The sequence below is a fragment of the Passer domesticus genome, unplaced genomic scaffold (genome assembly GCF_036417665.1).
Source record: "Passer domesticus isolate bPasDom1 unplaced genomic scaffold, bPasDom1.hap1 HAP1_SCAFFOLD_222, whole genome shotgun sequence".
NCBI classification, from domain to species: Eukaryota; Metazoa; Chordata; class Aves; order Passeriformes; family Passeridae; genus Passer; species Passer domesticus.
In genome coordinates, this window is record NW_026990001.1 from 1 (window position 1) to 7,275 (window position 7,275).

General features: G+C 46.4%; 1 long non-coding RNA gene across 1 annotated transcript; it reads right to left on the bottom strand.

The window, feature by feature from the left end:
• Window positions 1–91: 91 nt before the first annotated feature.
• Window positions 92–4,798, bottom strand: LOC135292160 (uncharacterized). The gene is made up of 4 exons (XR_010354670.1): window positions 3,680–4,798; window positions 2,704–2,741; window positions 1,575–1,674; window positions 92–510 (listed from the first exon to the last, which is right to left on the bottom strand). It is a non-coding gene; the product is annotated as an uncharacterized LOC135292160 (long non-coding RNA).
• Window positions 4,799–7,275: the final 2,477 nt, after the last annotated feature.

A 7,275-nucleotide genomic window follows, 5' to 3' on the forward strand; every position in this document is an offset into this window, starting at 1 on the left:
AAATTTTTTGTCCTTCAAAGACAGAGCTGCAACACTGTTCAAAAAGCAAATGAGAAATGCCAGGCATGGCTGGAGGCCTAAATATCAGGTTCCTGAACTGGTTATGTGTCTGAACTGCTTAGGTTTCTGAACTGCCACTTCCCTTCTCATGCAACCAAAGCTACAGCAGATGCTGATGTGCTGCAGGGACATTTTTAGGAGGTGATCTTGGTGGAAGTGGTGCCAGCAGATGGCAATGGGATTTTGTCCAGTGGCACACAGGACACGGGACAGGTGAGAAAGACAGAGGGATCAGTCAGTATTTGCTTCTTACCATGCCAGAAGTTTCTTTCCAGTAAGGAGCTTCGCGTTCCACCATTTCAATGCCCACGATTCCAAAAGACCATATGTCCACTTTGGGGCCATATGGTTGACCTGTCACCACTTCAGGCGCCATCCACCCAGAAGTGCTGGCCACGGAGCTTTGTCTACTCTGCTCAGGAGTGAGCTGAGCAAAGAGGCCAAAGTCAGCTGTGGAGAAAACAACAAACCATCAAAGCCAGCTCCATTTAGGAAACTAAGCAAAAAAATTTCCCACTCTCAGTCTAAGAATGCACTGTGTCATCTGCTGGAAATCTGTCCCTGCTCTATTTCCTCAGGGCTTTACCAAGTGTTAGAAATATGGTTAGTAATTTGTGGAAATAAAAGATGTATGAAATATATATGTGTAAAATAAACGGCCGGTACACATCTTCCCCAGGATGGCGAAACCATGGCAGATGGGCCGAGTGGCATCCCCACATTTACATGCAAAATACAACCTGGGCTGCACAGGAGATGGGCATTCACAGAAGCATGCACCCAGTGATGCCCAAGCGATGATGCCCCAGACGAGGTACCTATCTGAGATGACCAAAGCCATCAACACCTTCCATCTGAATGCCAGATTCCGGGAATCGAGGAAATGTATTATTCTATTCCCAGACGAAGGTTTTGTGCAGCCCGAACCGAAGAATGAAACCAACTTGAATATGCAGAACTTAGAAGGAGACAAAGAGACTCTGCCGCGGCAAAATCGAATAAGAACTGCTACCTTGGAGCAGCCAGTGTGGGCAAGGAGAATTTGGTGCTAGCGAGACCAATCTCACGTCCACCCGGCTCACCTCCCGGGGGTGGTACGCTGTCTGATTGATTGGTGGCTGTCGGGAATGTATTACGGTCGCGAAATAAATTTTATTTTTAATTTTTTTATCAAAATTGGCTATTTTTCATTTTTTATTTATAACACAAGGAAATAAGGAATTTTCCATTTCAAAAAAACCTCATCATTTTTTTACACTACCTCCATCAGTAGCCTTTTTATCTGAAGCTTTAGACTTGTAGCTCCCTCCCTCTTGAAAGGACACACAAGCCAATGCCACTGTTGACTGCTTGTGGTTCCTTGTCATGCCTCTGTGCACATTGCAACCATGTCACCAGCTCACAGAGGGGTCCCTGCACTGCCACCAGCACCATTTCTGGGGAGCTGGCAGTCACTCCAAGCAGCCCCACACCCACATCCCTGGAATGCTGCACTTGACCAAGAATACACTGACCCAGCTTGACAGAGCCATTGGTTCCGAGAAGGATGTTGCAGCTCTTCAGACCTCGGTGGATCATGTGGTTTGAGTGAAGAAAATCCAGTCCTCTCAGGCACTGAGAGAGAAAACAGAAACAGGAGAGCAAAACTAAGTGATGTGATTTCATCACAAAAGAAAGGAAACCGCTCTAAAAGATTCCCTTTCGCCAGGGGAATGGGGAGTAATGGCAGAAGACAGTGCCACTGAGAGGAAGAGCTTGCTGCTGCAACACTTGCAGAGCAGGACCTTTCTAAGGAAAGGCATGTCAGCTTTTGAAAGAGCAACAGCACCTGCTGTTGTAGACTGTCCCCTGCACACCAGCCAGGATGACTGCTGCTTCAGGGGATGTGCTCTCTCCAGACAAGGGTTTGCCAAGAAATAAAAAACCCCTGGGGTGTGAAGTGGATCACTTTTGGGTGGGAGTAATTAATTAATTAAAATGGGCCAGTTCAACACTATATGGCTATGAATTTGATATTCCTTCCTGGCTGCTATCAGCAAGCAACATTGTAGCTGTAAAACAGAACTTTCATTTCTTGCAAGCTCAGAAATGGACAAGTAGGAAAGAGCCAGCAACATTGTTGCTATTGCTGCTGCAGACAGGGAAAACCAGAACTGGGCAGAATCCCATCCAGTGCTGGAAAAGGGCAGGAGATGTTGTGCAGAAGCCCCCTTGCTGGCTGGAGAAAGACAAAAAGAAGAGGGCTTCTCCTCCTGGCATACCAAAAACACCTACAAGCCCCAGGATGCAAGTGAGCCACTCCAGTGTCTAAAGCACTTGGATGCACTGAGGGCAGGTTTGGCAGGGCAGCAGCCCTTGTGCTGAGCACTGTCATATGGGCATCTATGGAAATTCTTCAGTTCTCTTTCTTTAGATTTCTGAGATTGAAATTAGGAAATATCCACTCCTTTTTGTTGTTGTTGTTGTTGTTGTTGTTGTTGTTGTTGTTGAAGTCATGGGAATTATTTTCTTTGGGCGTTTCTCTCTGGATTTTCTTTTGGCCGTCCTTGCTGGCCCTCTATACTCTTCTGTGTCTAGTCAAGGTGACAGCTCGCTCCGGAATTTTTAAATAGGAGGAACATGAAATCTTCCTTTCTCACTCACCTCAGGAGCAGCTCCACTGAATACATGTTTTATGTGACCTGTAGTGGGCAGGGAAAATGAATCAGATGCTGTGAGAAAAGTTCCTGGCCTGGTGAATCCCACACAAGAGGTCAATCCAAACAGAGCTTATTTTCCCTTTCACATCCCTCCAGGAGACACATTTCATTCACAAAGCCACCAAGAGATCAGGACAATGTTCTTGCTTGTGCCTACACTTCAACCTCTTTAGTCAGCAAAAGAATACAAACACGATCAAGAAAATACAAATTCTTCTTTAACACTCAATATTCCTGTTCTAGTAAACACTTAAAATAGCTTCTAAAATCCTCTCCTTCAGGTGCTTTTTAAAAAAAATCAGTTGCATGCACTAATTCTCATTAACTTGCTGTAAACAGTTGCCCAGTAAAGCTTCCCCAAAATTCCTCTGAGCTTTGGCTGTTCTATTGTGAAACAGCACAGCAGCAGCTGCAGGGGTCAGGAGGAGACACTCACTGGTTTGGAGTTTGCACTTCTTTGCAAAGGGAATCACTCTTTTAGCACTAGGTAAAGGGTCAAGTTAGACAATCAAATTCTTTCATGACCAAATTTAGAAAGAAAGAAGCTTTCCCTGAATTCTGGGAACAACTGCAACTGGGAACAACAGAGTTTTTAGAAGGCCTTCCGAGAAGTTCTCCCAGTCTACAGTTTCAAAGCTGTCTTGTTTGTCCCAGCAAATTGAGGAAATGACAGACCCTGTTGCCACAGACTCTCCCAGGGAGGGAAAGGAACCCCTGCAGGTTCCCTGGCAATGCTGCCCCTGTGGCTACAGACACCCCCTTTTTAGCTGAACAAATTGACAGGAGCTTTATTAAACCAGTGGCATCCTAATGCTCTTTCTGTTTCTAAATCAGCTCAGTCACTAAGAAGGAGCAGGAAGACATACAAAAGCCAGGTTATGTTACACCCTAACCTAAGTAGAGGGGAAATCTCTACTTACGTGCCAGGTGAGTCAGAAAATAGCCGGAATAAGTCACGCCATAAACAGTAACCACTGCAGCAGCAAGCTGCTGAATCATTGTAGCACTGCCGTGCAAGTTTGCACACTGTGCTCCAACACTAGAACAAACAAGGCTCCTGTCAGTGTGCAGCTGCCCACTGACAAATGCCTCAAGGCGCAGGGTGCTCCTGCTCTGAGCAAGCCCTAGGGCTGCTCTGACACTGAGGCCTTCCGTGCACCAAGGCAACCTTCTCATGTCACCACTGTGACGTGGCAACCATGCCCTGACATCACAAAGCAAACGCTCCATGCTGGTCTGTGACTTTATGCAAAGCAATAACCAACCTTCCCCACAGCAAACACAAAATAGCCTGGGAAGTTCTCCTCTGCCACAAAGCAGCACAAATTGCCCTCCTGGGCCAAACCCCATTGTTCAAGGGATCCAAGAGCAACTCCAAGAGTGCCCCAAGCACCTACAGCCTGTAGCCCAAGTGAGCACTCAGATGGGACCCATGTAAAGGAAACCAGATCGAGAAAATGGCCCACAGCATTGCACATGTGAGAAACGACTCTCACTTTGAACATTTTAAAGGTTTATTAAACCTTAACAAAGGACTGAACAAGGAAAAATGTTCAGAACTGGCAGTCTCTGTGACTTGCAGCCACATCCTCATCTACAAAAGAGATACTCTGCCTTTGATAGCCTTAGCCCCACCAAAAGTTTGGTCAGTCAACTCTTTCTCTGCTATCCATTGCTGGAGATTACTTTCTTACATCTTGATTGGAGGTCAGGTGTTTTACACCTCGCCTCCTGGTCACAAGCCAGCCCTCCCCAAATGCCCTGACTACCAAGGTTATTACAAGGGGGAGGGGAAAGAGGACAATGGGAGGATATATTACGATAACATCACTTTATATTTTTACATCCATATAATATCTATCTCTTAATTGTGAGAGCCAACCATTACGTTACTCATCTGTAACACACAGAGCCAGGAGAGAAGCCACTGTTGGCAGAACAGCTGAAATAATTGCTAACAAATCTCCCCATATATTTGCATGTTTATCGGACATGCCCAGGGCTCCTGTGCATGTACATCTCTGCCTTTAGTCCCCTTTGGAAGCACTCACACTGGCAGCATCTGCCCAGCAGCAGCAGCTGCTCCAAGCTGGGAATGTGACTGGAGGTGCTGATTTCCAGAGGCTTCTGTGTGCCAGGGGAAGGCAAGGCAGGAGCGGGTTGAACGGCGCTGGCGCTGCTGCTGCTCTGTGCCAGGGAGCCCCGGCTGGGCAGGGCACGGTGCCCTCTGCGCTGCGGGCTCTTCCTCCTGCCACAGCTGGGCACACCTGGGAACAAGGCAGGACAACTTGTGGGGAACCAAGGGCTCTGTGGGGCTCCTCTGCTCTGCACACACCCAGGACACCTGCAGCAAAGAGCTCTGGAGCCTAAGAAGAGAAACCAGAGGGAAACAGCTGGAAAAGGTTTCATTGGGACCTTTCTTACCTGCTAACAGAAGTTGCCAAAATGAAAGGTTACCAAGCAGGGCCTGATCCCTGCTGCCAGCTCAGGGTTAGAAAGAAAGCAATACTTTGTTTCAGTGTTGGGTGTGTAGGGAATCACTTCCTTAATACCTGCACTCCCAGCAATCTGACTTACTAGTTTGTATCCATGGAACTAAGACATATTCAATACTTTGCTGAAACTCACAGGCTAAACATTACTCCACTTTATTTGACATATTTAAACCTCTTCTCAGAATTTATTGACATCAGAGTAGGAGTGTCCTGTAGGTCCCTGGTGGTTGTTCAGGAGGAGACCCACAGGTTCAGGAGGAGACCCATGCAGAAAATAACTAAAAGACAACTGGGCTTGCAAAGCAAATTCATTCCATTAGCTGCAGTAGCAAATAATACATACCAACCCCTGGATACCAAAAATCCGCTGAGCGGGAGAAGGAGCAGGAGCGTGGTGCTCGGTAGGAGGCACAGGTAGGCAGTGCACTTCCAGGACATCCCCTGGATCAAAACGGTGTGCATCTCATCCTTCTCACCCCTCCACCCCAGACCAGGCCTTCTATCTCCTGCTCAGGAGTGGGATTTTCCCAGTTACAGCATCAGCTCACACACGGCCGGCGTGTGAGATGAGGCCACCATGGCTCACCATACTCCATGACTCCCTGCCAACAAGGGCTCCATGATGCATTGTTCCCCTTTCAAGGCTGAACTGCCCACCCACTCACCAATACATTCTTTCTCTTTCAAGGGTCAAGTTCCCCCCTTTAAACAATACACTTTTCTTCATTGTCTTGTCAACCTGCTCAAACATGGATCAAATATGGCAGGACCTCGGATCTTGGGTTTCCTACTGTCAGGATGATCCAAGTGTCCCTTTTCCCTGCCCGATGGTCAAAGGAAGAGTCGGAATTCTTTGGCTCTGATTCCCAAGATGGTTCATTATCTAGTATCTAAAATATTTTCTCTCAGATTCACAGAGGTCTGATCTGCAGGTCTGTCAAGGGCACACTGCCCTGCCCTGAGGAATTGCTATCTCTTGATACTAAAAACTACATGTACTTTATTTACAGTTATTTTCCAATACCTATCACCTATGTTAGAGTGTCTACTTCTACTCTAAACCAATTCAAGAGTGCCAGCACAACCCAGAACATGGACGTTAGGAAGGAGAAAGAAGAAGGACAGGGAACACTCAAATTCCTCCATCTTGGGAATCCAAGCCCCTGTTCTAAAAATCCCAAAATTCTACTTTTCACCCTGTGACAACTACTATTATTCTACTTCAACTTCTGTGACTTGGGATTCTTCGTACAAGGTTGTTAATTTGCTCCATGGCTTAAGATCAAAATCCCAAGTGTCTTTGGCTTCCTGACAGGATCTCCGAGCCCCCTGCCAGGGCTCGAGCCATCCAGGGCACCCAGAGGGATGTCCTGGGTTCTGACACTCCAACACGACTCCTGTTCCTCACACAGTCATTTAGGAAATATCTCAATCTTCAAATTCGCCTCTGCTAGTCAAGAGACTCCTAAAAACACTTTCTTCCCATTCAATGCATTCCAGCTATCTTCTTAGCAGGACCACTGTCTTTATTCTCAAGGCTAAGATAGCCACTTGCACACATGAATCACTGCAATGGGGGAATACAGGGTTCAGCACTGCCCATTAAAGCTAAAGGAATTCACAAGACTAAGCCCTATTTGTTACACTTAACGCCTCTCCTTCCTTTTCTGGGAATCAAGCACAAGCATTTCATTAATACACCCTGCAAGTGCTCTTGCTGAGTGACACCACATTGCTGTGTCAATAAAGCAGCTGGGACTCTGTCTCTTCACGCAAGGAAGGCCAATTCTTTATTCATATAACACATTTTTATACATTTTTCACAGCTCTCGTGTTCAATTCCAACTGCCTGGTAGTTTCCTTGACACACCATTCATTGCTTAGAATGTGTTTTTGTGTGTACATGCTAAGAGTTTCTCTTTTACTCAGGTGTTTCCATTTTTCCTGTGTGGACTCTCAGGGGACATATTTCTTGTTTATTACAGATGCAAACTGTTTTCTAACCACAACAGCTTGCTGTG